Source organism: Scyliorhinus torazame, chromosome 7 (assembly GCF_047496885.1).
Source record: "Scyliorhinus torazame isolate Kashiwa2021f chromosome 7, sScyTor2.1, whole genome shotgun sequence".
In the NCBI taxonomy this organism is placed as follows: domain Eukaryota; kingdom Metazoa; phylum Chordata; class Chondrichthyes; order Carcharhiniformes; family Scyliorhinidae; genus Scyliorhinus; species Scyliorhinus torazame.
In genome coordinates this window covers 205,896,469-205,909,331 of record NC_092713.1, presented here as the reverse complement: position 1 = coordinate 205,909,331, position 12,863 = coordinate 205,896,469, and the positions used below count along the sequence as shown (strand labels likewise).

At 44.6% G+C, this 12,863-nt stretch overlaps 1 protein-coding gene across 8 annotated transcripts in view; it reads left to right on the top strand.

Annotated features, from left to right (window-relative positions):
* Positions 1-2,574: 2,574 nt before the first annotated feature.
* The window catches only part of LOC140426802 (matrin-3-like), a 67,022-nt gene continuing 56,733 nt past the window's right edge, over positions 2,575-12,863 (top strand). For 6 of the 8 annotated variants that reach the window (XM_072511999.1, XM_072511997.1, XM_072511996.1 and 3 more), the window contains exon 1: positions 2,575-2,627. The gene's annotated coding sequence lies outside the window, so the exon portion shown is untranslated. Of the gene's footprint in view, positions 2,628-2,781; positions 3,091-3,216; positions 3,240-12,863 lie in introns of those variants that run through there. The other 2 variants (XM_072511994.1, XM_072511992.1) reach the window with 2 other exon arrangements.

Genomic DNA, 12,863 nt, shown 5'->3' with positions numbered 1-12,863 from the left:
GTCGTCATTGGCCTCCAGGTACCTCTCGATACATCCCCGCACTCTTCCACAGACTCCCTCATCCGCCAACAATCCCACATCTAATTGCCAGAGTGCACGCTGCTCCCTCTCCTCTCCTAGTTCCAGGTCCACCCAATGTGGGGCATGATCCGAAATAGCTATGGCTGAATACTCAGTTTCTTCCACCCTCGAGATCAACGACGTTCCCAAAACAAAAAAATCTATCCGGGAGTACACCTTATGAACATGGGAGAAGAAGGAGAACTCCCTGGCCCTCGGTCTAAGAAATCGCCATGGATCCAATCCCCCCATTTGGTCCATAAACCCCTTAAGCACCTTGGCCGCTGCCGGCCTTCTTCCGGTCTTAGATCTGGATCTATCTAACCCTGGGTCCAGCACGGTGTTGAAGTCTCCCCCCATTATCATGTTTCCTACCTCCAGGTCCGGTATACGTCCCAGCATCCGCCTCATAAATCCCGCATCATCCCAATCCGGGGCATATACGTTAACCAACACAACCTCCATTCCCTCCAGCCTGCCACTCACCATTACATATCTGCCTCCACTATCTGCTACAATGCTCCTTGCTTCGAATGATACCCGTTTCCCCACCAGTATGGCCACCCCTCTGTTCTTTGCATCCAGCCCTGAATGGAACACCTGTCCCACCCATCCTTTCCTTAACCTAACTTGGTCCGCTGCCTTCAGGTGCGTCTCCTGGAGCATAGCCATGTTTGCCCTCAGTCCTTTCAAGTGCGCGAGCACTCGGGCCCTTTTAATCGGTCCATTTAGGCCTCTCACGTTCCACGTGATCAGCCTCACTAGGGGGCTACCTGCCCCCTTCCCGTGTCGACTAGCCATCACCCTCTCTAGGCCAGTCCCACGTCCTGATTCCGCGCTCCCACTCGTTCCCCAGGTGGCGCATTCCAGCCCCGACCACCCTTTCTTTAGCCAGTTCCTCTTTGATTTCTGCAGCAGCAACCCAGTTATCCCCCCCCTCCCCCCCCACCCACCCCCGCTAGATCCCCCTCTAGCGTGATTGCTCCCCCCACATTACTTCCGCAAGTCAGCTGACTTCAACTGACCCCGGCTTCTGCTGCTCACTCCTTGACCCCCCCCCCGTGTGGGGAACTCCCATCTACCTTGCACCTATCCGCCTATCTTCCCGCCATCATCTGTCTGGCGCGGGAACATCCCTGTAGCTGACCCGCCCCTTGTGGCGCAGCTCCCTCTGCCACCCCTCCCATTCCTCATCCTCCGCCTATGTCTCGTCTTTCCACCCCCCACCGGCGCTCACATTTCTTAGTGTCCCCCCCCTTCCCAATTTACATCTCTATATACATCGACAGTGACATTTCCCTCTAATATCAGTCCCTCAGTTCCGATCCAATTTCTCATCTTTAATAAAGGTCCATGCTTCTTCCGCCGTTTCGAAGTAGTGATGTCTCTCCTGGTACGTGACCCATAGTCGGCTGCAGCATCCCGAACTTCACCTTCTTCTTGTGTAACACCTCCTTGGCTCGATTAAAACTCGCCCTCCTTCTCGCCACCTCCGCACTCCAATCCTGGTACACCCGTACCACTGCATTCTCCCATCTACTACTCCGTACCTTTTTGGCCCATCTTTGGCCCAGTGGTTCGCACTGCTGCCTACGGTGCTGAGGACCCGGGTTCGATCCCAGCCTTGGATCACTGTCCATGTGGAGTTTGCACATTCACCCTGTGGCTGCATGGGGTTCATCCTCACAAATCAAAGATGCGCAGAATAGGTGGATTGGCCATGCTAAATCGACCCTCAATTGGAAAAAAAAAATTGGGTACTTAAAAGTAAATAAAACCTAGGGAACCTTGGGACATGAACACCCCAGCCGTGTGGGACGAGTGCCCCTTTAATAGGTAATTCGTGTTTTTCTAAACTGATATCGCTTCCAAGTGGTCGCTCACCTGGGACTTAGTTATATTCAGTTTTAACGTGACTGACTCAAGCTCAGCATTTGTAAACGTTACTTTAGCAATTGAGATTTTTTTGTTCGAAAAATTGGTCAGAATACTGGGATTTTTTTCTACTCTTGGGACACAGCATAAAGCTTCGTTGTATGACCTCAGCAGTTATTGGGCTTTAGTGAAGCCGAAATTAGGGGAAAACATATACTAACAAAAATATACTTCAAAAACAAGTTGGGTGATAAAAAAAATTATATTTAAAAAATAAATAAAACCTTGTGCAAGCTGAAGAAAGTGTAGCAAAATGGCATGAATTGTGACTCCAGTGAATCCCAGCAACATTTTTTTTCAATTAATCTTGTAAGATTCACAATAAAATCTGCTTTGGACCCTGCGATTTCCGAAAGTATCTCAAACGCCCTGGCAACCAAGAAGCAGTCCAGATGGACTCCAAATTGCAGCTGGGACTGGGACAAAAAAAATTGCCCCGGCAGCAGTGACATTTGCCGGCCAAGCGCATGCTCAATTCGCCCGGTCGCGGCAGGCGACGTCAGAGCGTCGGCGTGAAACGCATGCGCAGCACCACGCCATGCCGGGCTTGAGTGTGGGGCGCATGCGCAGCCCTGGGTCGAAGCAGGCTGCGCGTGCGCATACCATTTGGTCGGGAAGACGCGCTGCTGGAGGTAAGAAAGCGGGAGGAGAATGGCGCAATGAGATGGAACAGAAAGCGAGGGAGAAAGGGCTGTTAGACCGATTCCAGCAGGAATGGGGGGTGAATGTAGTGGGGAGAGAAACACTTTTGGCCGCGTTGATGCTCCTATTAGAAGGGGACGGAGCCGCCCTTTGGGGTTGTCTCTGGCCGGGGAGCGCGGGCGGTTGTTATTTTCGCCGCCGGAGTCGGCGCCATTTTGTGTTGAAGCGAAAAAGAAAATGCAGTAAATAAAACGAGGGAGAAAACCCAACGAAAATGGCGGAAGGAGGGGTGTTTGGAGTGAACCCGAGAAAATAAAGGATATCAGTACTTCAGATCAAATAAACATTTTGAGGGGAATAAAAGTCGTGGAGGGAAGGGGCAAGGAAATGTCGGTGGCCCGGCGAATAAACGGATGGGGCTGCGAGAGCATCAGAGGAGGAACAGCAGCACGTGTGAGCAATAGCAAAGAGGAAAAGACGCGGAGGGGAATGACATGAGGGGCAACTAGTCTAGGAGTAGGGGGATGGAGAAGGCGCTGCAATGGCGCAGAGAGAAAACGTGTTGGAGAGAGAGGGGCGGGCCATTCAACTCTGAGCATATGGTTTGAGATTTTGACTAATTTCTATTTTACCTCCATCCACCTGCCTTGTTTCCAGATCCATTTATATTCTTGGCTTCCAAAAAAAATCTAATTTTAAACTATGGTTTGGGCTAGAATCTGCTATTCGTGAGAGAATTCCGTATTCTCCTTTTTATAAGGAAGCACTTCCATTTATCTCAGACGAACAATATTTCCTGACTGATTTGGCTCACATTTAATGCTTTGCCCTCTTGTTTTGGACTCCCTGACTCAATTCATTTCAAAATCAAAAATCTGAATCAAATCACTTTTAACCATCTATATTCCAGGAAAGAGACAGCTGGTTTTAAATCTAATCTATGGGGTTCTGGTAACTTTCTGGTGAATCCGTATTCCTTTCAAGGGCCCTTGCCTTTCTGGTGGCCTTTCTGGTGGCCAGAACCATACACTCGCTAGGTTGGTTGCTTTCAGCTTTTTCCTGTCCTCACAATGATACTTAATGACCTTTGTACCAATCTTCATTTTTGCATTTGCTATGTGATTTTGCAGCCAGATGCCTGCCCTTTCTGTTGACTCTCTGTTTTCCATCAGTACATTTTCTGGCATGTGCAAATGGCTGGGTTGTTCATAGTTCCTTGAGTAGGACTTGAATACATGTCTTGCAGCTCAGGAAGGAGAGCTACCCGCTGAGCCATTTCAGCTCCGGAAAACAATTTGTTAATTCAGATGAGGTCTAATTAGGAATTTGTAAAACTAAAGCAAAATTTTCTCCCTTTAATCTAGCCTTCTAGGGTGGGACAGTGGTTAGCACTGCTGCCTCACAGCTCCAGGGTTCCATTTCGGTCTCAGGTGACTGCGTGTGTGGATTTTGCACTTTCTCCCTGTGTCTGCGTGGGTTTTCTCCGGGTGCAGTGGTTTCCTCCCACAGTCCAAAGATGTGCAGGTTAGGGGGATTGGTCATGCTAAATTGACCCTGAGTGTCAAAACGGTTAGGTGGGATTACGGGGATAGGACGGAGGGTTGGCCTTAAGTCCAGGTGCTCTTTACAAGGACCGGTGCAGACTTGATGGGCCGAATGTCCTCCTTATGCACTGTAGGGATTCTATTCTTATTAGTACTACCTTTTTGTTGGTCTTTTTGATTCTGTTTTGTACTGGAGTCTGACATTTTAGTGATCTATATGTATGGACCCCTAAATCATTTTTGACCTATAATACATCATTTCTTAAGTCTGTTGAATAATTGAGACCTCGGCACAAAATCCTTGAAACACCGCAAGTCACTTCCTTGAATTTGTGCACATGCCTACTTTTTAATCTTCTAACCAATCTCCCAACCAGGTCACTTAATATGCCTTTGTGAAGTGAGATAAAGATGTGGGAAGGCAAATAGAGATGGGGGTGGGTAAGAGAAGAAGGGTAAGGGGTAGAAAAAGGCAGCTAAGTAAAGGCAATAAAAATGCGACGTGTAAGAAATGCATGTTTTGGAATAAGAAACAAAAATAAGAATTGGGGGGGGGGGGGGGAGAATAAATGGCAATATCAGTCGACCATTAAACGTCTTGAGCCATTTGGCCCTCCATGAAGATCATGACTTATCTGTTATGTAACCCCATAGACTGAAATTTTCCCCTTGTTATCTTGGCATCAACTGCCATTTGCGGGGGTTGCAAATTTTTACTTGCCTTCACATGTTAAATGTTTCTTTAAAGATTTGGCTGTTATTTGTAGATGAATGTCCCTAGTCCTAAATTCCTGTGATAAATGAAGTAAGGAAAATGGGAGAGTAGGACAAAAGTATACAGGAATAAGTCTTGCAACACCAGGTTAAAGTCCAACAGGTTTATTTGGTATCACTAGCTTTCGGAGGGTAGCTCCTTCATCAGGACCCGATGAAGGAGCTACTCTCCGAAAGCCAGTGATTCCAAATAAACCTTTTGGTTTTAACCTGGTGTTGTAAATCTTGTTACTGTGCCCACCTCAGTCCAACGCCGACATCTCCACATCATGACAAAAGTATAATTCAAGAAGTATGATAAAGCCGCCATAGTCCCAGATGACCATAGGCTGCTTTCCCCTTTGATGGGGAGATCTGACTGGTGGTGATTTACCTGAGGATCACCACACCTCAGGCAAAGGGGCAAAGTTTTTAAAAAACAAAATCCAATTAAGGGACAATTTAGCTTGGCCAATCTACTTGCCCTGCACATCTTTGGGTTGTGGGGGTGAAACCCACGCAGACATGGTGGCTGAGGGCAAAGTTGAATCAAGAAATAATGTTAACTTGTAAGGAAGGTAGTGCAATAATTGTGGGAGATTATAATCTTTGTTTAGTTTGAACAAATCAAATTGGCGAAGGTAGCTTGGAGGATCAGTTCATAGTGTATTCAGGACAATTTCTTAGAACAATATATTCTGGAAACAACCACGGAACAGGCTATTTTTAACCTGGTCTTGTGTAATGAGAAAATTAATTAATACGGATTCTCTAGGTCAGACATGATAGAATTTTACATTCAGTTTTGAGGGTGGGAAATTTGATTCTGAAACTAGTGTCTTACACGTAAAGGCATTTTACAAGGGTATAAAATCAGATTTGGCTAAAGCGGAATGAGAAAATATTTTAAAAAGTAAGATAGTGGCAGACATGTGAAGAAATATTTCATGGATTCCAACAAATATATATTCTCTTGTGGAAAGAGACATGAGAAGGATGCACCACCATTGTGGCTAACTTAAGGAAGTTAAGGGCGATATCAAACTAAAAGAAAATATGTACAGTACTGCAAAGATAAATAGTTGCCCAGTAGATTGGAAACATTTTGGAAACCAACCAAGCATGACGTTTTTAAATGAAAGAGGAAGAGAAATCTGGCAAGGCATATAAAAACAGATCAGGTTTGTACAAGTACATAAAAAGGAAAAGTAGCAAAAGTACACATCGGTCCCTTAGAGGATGTGACTGGAAAATCTGAAGTCACGGGCATCCCAAGAACAGTAGAAACGCAGGAGGCAAAAGCTTTAACTTTAAGCAATCATTAGAACAAAAATACCAGAAAAGTAATAGGACGAAAGGCTGAAAAGTACCTTAGACTTGATGATCAGCATCCTGGTGTCTTCAACTAAGTGACTGTAGGGATTGTGGATTCATTGGTTGTAATCTTCCAAAAGGTCCCAGCAGATTGGGAAAAGTGCAAATGTAACACCACTATTCAAGAAATAAGGGAGACAAGCAGAAAACTATAGGCCAGTAAGTCTAACAGCTGTCATTGGGAAAATATTAGAATTGATTATGAAGGGGGTAGTAGGAGGACATTTAGAAAATTGTAATGCCACCCGGCAAACATGGTTTTAGTTCTTTGAAGATGTAACAAACAGGGTGGGCAATAGAGAACCACGGCATTTTGATTTCCATAAGGCATTCAATAAGATGCCACATAAAGGTTGCTGCATAAGATAAGAACTTATGGAGCTGGGGGTGACGTATTAAAATAGATAGTAGATTGCTTCAAGTTATCCAGAATCAGGATAAATGGGTAATTTTCAGTTGGCAAACTAGCAAGGATCAGCGATGGGGCCTCAGCTATTTAAGGCATTTATTAATGATTTGGATGAAGGGCTGACTGTATTGTAGCCCATTTTACCGACAATACAAGCAAGTTGAGGAGAATATAAGGAATCTACAAACAGGCGTAGGTTTAATGAGTGGGTAAAAGAAATAGGCAGGTGGGATATAATGTGGGAAAATGTGAAGCTATCCGCTTCAGAAGGATGGAAAATTACGTGAATGGGGAGAGACTAAAAATGCTGCAGTACAGTGGGATCCTGATGTCTCTGTTCATGAATAACAAAGGTTAATGTGCAGGTACAGCATGTATATGGAAGGCAAGTGAAATGTTAACCTTTATTGCAAGGGGGATTGAGTATAAAGGAGGCAAGTCTTGGGAATTGGTGAGGCAGTGTCTAGAGTATTGTGTACAGTATTGATCTCCATAAGGCAGGGGGGATATGAATGAATGAAAAAGAAATGAATGTAAATCGCTTATTGTCACACGTAGGCTTCAAATGAAGTTACTGTGAAAAGCCCCTAGTCGCCACATTCCTTGGCCTGTTCGGGAAGGCTGTTCCAGGAATTGAACTGTGCTGCTGGCCTGCCTGGGTCTGCTTTCAAATCCAGCGATTTAGCCCTGTGCTAAACAGCCCCAGATATGCTTGTATTGGAAGAAGTTCAGAGAAGGTTCACTTGGCAGATTCGTGGATGAAGGTGTTGTCTTGTGAGGAAAGGTTGGGGGTTTAGAAGAATTAAAGTGATCTCATTGAAACAGAGAAGGTAGATGCTGGGAGAATGTTTCTCCTCAAGGAAGAGTCTAGAACTAGGGGGTGCAGTTTCAGACTAAGGGTGAAAGCAAATAACTGCGGATGCTGGAATCTGAAACAAAAATGCTGGACAATTTCAGCAGGTTTGACAGCATCTGTGGCGAAGGAACGGAGTCTGGAGGACTCTTTGTCAAAGCCCAAGGAAGCTAAGGAGTTTATCGACAGCCTGAGGGTTACCATTGACTAGAAACTGAACTCGACTAGGATATAAATACTATGACTACAAGAGCAGGTCAGAGGCTCGGAATCTTGCTGCAAGTAAGTCACCTGACTCCCCATAGCCTGTCTACTATCAACAAGGCACAAGTTAGGAATGTGATGGAATACTCTCCACTTGCCTGGGTGAGTGCAGCTCCAACAACACTCAAACAATTTGGCACTGTCCGAGACAAAGCAGCCCTGTTTGATTGGCACTCCATCCACAAATATTCACTCCCTCCACCGCCGACTCACATCGGCAGCAGTGTGTATCATCTACAATGTGCACTGCAGTAATTCCCCGCACTCCTTAGACAGCACTTTCCAAACCATGACCACTACCATATAGAAGGATAAGGGCAGCAGACACATAGGAACGCCACCACCTGGAAGTTCTCCTCCAAACCACACACCAAAGATAGAAATTAGGTGACATTTCTTCTCTTTAGGGTCATCAGTGTTTGGAATGGGCTCCTGCAGAGATCATTGGAGTCTGGGTCATTGAGTATATTCAAGGCTGGGTTGAACAGGTTTTTTATTGCCATGGGAGTTACGGATTATTGGGGCAGGAAGGAAAGTGGAATGACGGCCACCATTCAATTAGTCCTGATCTTATTGTATGGCGGAGCAGGCTCTATGGATCGAGTCATCTATTGCTTCTATTTCTCATCTTTAGAAACAACCAGAGGGGGGTGGAAATAAACCTGGGAGATATTGGGGGGTAGGTGGTATTAATTGGGGCAAAGCTTGGGGTCTGTTGTAAACTAAAACTAAAGAGAATGGAAAATAAACAAGGGAGGAAGAGAGGACAATTAGACACTGGAATGAGAGTGGGTAGGGTAAGAAGTAGCCCATACACAAAGTGAGGTCGGCCACACAGATCAGACGAGGTTTGTATTACTGGCATGTAGTGAGTGGTCTCCATAGCCAATTTAATGAGATGGCACTGTAGGAAAGCTTCTCGCAGTAGATGGATACTTGACAAGGAAAAACTTGTTATTGATACCATCCAATCAAATTACCTCTTGACAATTTCCATAATCTCACAATGATTTGCCACTTGAATGAGGTGTTGAAGAGTAACCGGTACTTGTGGGAATGAACCCCAGCAAGTCAGTATTGGCCATGGATGAAAGGAAATTGGTAAAAGCAGAGCGATTAGAAAATGGCGGGGCAGAAAAATTAGGTCCATATACATATGGCAGTTAAACTGGCCAGTACTAAAATCAAATGAACAACTGAAATGGAAGAGTTGATCGACTGTAGAAAATAAATATCTAAAAAGAATTGAGGAACTGTAGAGAGATTGGCAATTCAGATAAATTGGAGTCATGTTTGGAAAAATGATCATTTTAGGTGGGTTGTTGGAGAGGACCTTTGACTAGGATAGACTTTAATACTTGGATATGATTAAGAAAGTGCAAAATGCAGGGGAGACAAAAATTGACCATGAGAAGAGGATGAAAGATTAAGATAGTGAGAGAGATATGCTAGCTGAGGGGGAAAGAAATTCAAATTTAAGGTTTCTTGCATATTTTGCAAATTTGTTTAGTTCTGCTCATTCTGTCAATCTTGCTCATGCTGGACATTTACATTACATTTTGATGGTGAGGATAGACTTGTTAATGAATTTATGAATTATATTTTGCAGTTCTTTTGAATTTGAATCCAGAGTTTTGAGTACAGCAAAGGCTGGTGTCTCCGGGACTGGTAAAAGAAAGAATCCCGCTCTGAATTCTGATGATTTAACACTAATCGAGTCCAATAAAATTTACATATTTTGGTACAGTTTAGCATTTCCTTTAAAGTGGTGCCCAAGCTCTTACTAGGATGGAGGGATACGGAACCCCCAAAGCCGGGGGTGTGGGTTAGCGACATCGCGGGGTTTCTCAGACTTGAGAAAATTAAATTCGCTGGGGGGGCATGGCATGGGAGAGGTGAGTAAGGACAGGAGAACCAACGGAGGGGTGGTTGGGGGAAGGTGGTACTGTTTGCGTAAGCCATGTTGGCTGGGGTTTGTGCTGGGGTGGGGGGGGCTTGTTGGTTATATTGTGTTTTTGAAATTTGATGTTTAAAATTGTTAAAATTATAAATGCCTCAATAAAATATTTTCTAGAAAGAAAATGGTGCCCAAGCTACCATTCATAAATTCACTTTAGGGATCAGTAACTTTGATAAACTACACTTCAAGAATGCAGATAACTTTTATATTCCTGCCTTGTTGACAGGTGATTTCTGTAGAACCATTAATTTTCTGATTTGGGTATTATTCGTGCATCATTGAGAATAATTCAAAGCATAGTGTTAGATACCAAGTAGGTAAAGGGGGTGTGAAACCTCAAAGCAAAGAGGTGTAAAAGAGATAAGAATTCTTATTTCACAAAATAATACATCAGAGGAGGTCATTTCGCCCAGCGTGTTTGTGCTGCCTGTTTGAAAGAGCTAACCAATTTGTCTCACTTCCCTGGATTTTTTCCATAGTTCTTCAATTATTTCCACTCATTTAGCCAATTCAATTTTGATGGTTATGGAGTTTGCTTCCATCACCATTTTGTGATGCATTCCATTTGATAGTATGCTGTAGGAAAAAAATATCTTCCTCTAATCCTTTTGCCAATTACCTTAAATACCTCTGGGATCCAGCTATAGTTAAAAAAAAAAAGATTCTGCGCCCTCAAATCTTGAACATTTTTGTCAAATTCCACCTCAGCCTTTTCTGCTGTAAGAGAACAACCCTTTTCTCTAGTTTCCTTAGTCCCTCTCTACAACTGAAATCCCTAATTCAGCCCATCAATTTTGTAAATTCCCTCTAAGCCGCCTTCTAGGAACAGAAGGCCCTTAGGTTATGCTGATCTTTATCCAGTGGATACAGTGCCAGGAATCCAGGTTCAAGTCCAGCCCTGAGTCACACTGGAGTTTGCACACTACCATAGAATTCCTCCAGCGCAGAAGGAGGCTATTCGGTCCATCGAGTCTGCACCGACCCTCTGAAAGAGCCCCACACTGTCTCCATGACCCAACCTATCCTTTTGAACACAAAGGGGCAATTTAGCATGGCTAATCCACCTAACCTGCATTTCTTTGGACTGTGGGAGGAAAGCGGAGCTCCCAGAGGAAACCCACGCAGACATGGGGAGAAAGTGCAAACTTCACACAGTCACCCAAGGCCATAATTGAACCCAGGTCCCTGGAGCTGTGAGGCAGCAGTGCTAGCCGCCGTACCACTCTCCCTGTGTTTGCGTGGGTTTCCTCCGGCTGCTCCGGTTTCCTTCCACAATCTAAAGATTTGCGGATTAGATTGGCCATGATAATATGCCCCTTAGTGTCCAGGGATGTGCAGGTTACTTTACGAGGATAGGGTGGGGTGAATGGGTGAGTGGACATTGGTTGAGTGCTCATTCGAAGGGTCGGCACAGACTTGGGCCAAATGGCTTCCTTCTGCACTGTAGGGATTCTATGATTTCTAGCTCCATCTACCCACCTGGGTTCCATTTTCCTTAATACCTTTACCTGACAAATCAAATACCAGTTTTCTAATTTTTAATTGACCTAGGCTCACCAATCTTTTGAGGAAAGTGTCCCAGCGTGTGTGAAGAAATGTGTTTTGTTAACACCCCTTGAATGGCCTAGCTGTAATTTTAAGGCAATACAGCCTGTTCTGGACTCCCCTACCAGTTTTAATAGTTCCTCATCAATTCCTTTTGATCATTTTTATAACTTCAATTGGAAAGTATCTTTTACTATTCAAACTAACTGAGCTGAGTTTATGCAATCTGCCTTTGAACATATAACATTACAGCGCAGTACAGGCCCTTCGGCCCTCGCTGTTGCGCCGACCTGTGAAATCACTCTAAAGCCCATCTACACTATTCCCTTATCATCCATATGTCTATCCAATGACCATTTGAATGCCCTTAGTGTTGGTGAGTCCACTACTGTTGCAGGCAGGGCATTCCACGTCCTTACTACTCTCTGAGTAAAGAACCTACCTCTGACGTCTGTCTTATATCTATCTCCCCTAAATTTAAAGCTATGTACCCTCGTGCTAGACATCACCATCCGAGGAAAATGGCTCTCACTGTCCACCCTATCCAAACCTCTGATCATCTTGTATGCCTCAATTAAGTCACCTCTTAACCTTCTCTCTAACGAAAACAGCCTCAAGTCCCTCAGCCTTTCCTCATAAGATCTTCCCTCCATACCAGGCAACATTCTGGTAAATCTCCTCTGCACCCTTTCCAATGCTTCCACATCCTTCCTATAATGCGGCGACCAGAATTGCACGCAATACTCCAAATGCGGCCGCACCAGAGTTTTGTACCCTTTAGTCCAGTATCATTCTGGTGAATCTGTGCTGTCACCAAGATCTTCCAAAAATGCTGTGTCTGGAAGAAAATTCATCTGATGCCGAATTAAGAATTTATGACTGTTTAGCATGACTTTTTTTTGTACTCTGACTCTATAGTCTCCCTACAGATGCTACCAGACTTGCTGAGATTTTCCAGGATTTTCTCTTTTGGTCTATAGAGACATAGTTCTCTTAACAGCCATATTAACTTGACTTGTGACCATCACATATTTGTGTGTAAAACCTTTGGCTCTGTAATCCCATTTAAAATTGTGCTATTTAGTTTTTGTTGCATCTCATTCTTCCAACATTTTTTTAGAATCAGAGAATGTCTACAGTGCGAAGGAGGCCATTCGGCCCAGCAAGACTGCACCAATCCTCAGAAAGAGCACCCAATCTAGGCCCATGCCCCACCCTATCCCCTGAACCCAGTAACTCCACCTAACCTTTTGAACATAAATGGACAAATTTAGCATGGCCGATCCACCTAACCTGTGCATCTTTGGACTGTGGGAGGAAACTGGAGGAAACCCCCACCCACACACACCGGGAGAACGTACTAATTCCACACGGACAGTCACCCAAGGCTGGAATTGAACCCGGGTCCTTGGCGCTGAGCAGCAGCAGTGCTAACCACTGTGCTGCCCTTATCGACCCATTTATCCATAGTTTTCTTGACATTCCACAGCTGAGCTTGTGGCTGAGCATAGGTTACAATGGTGC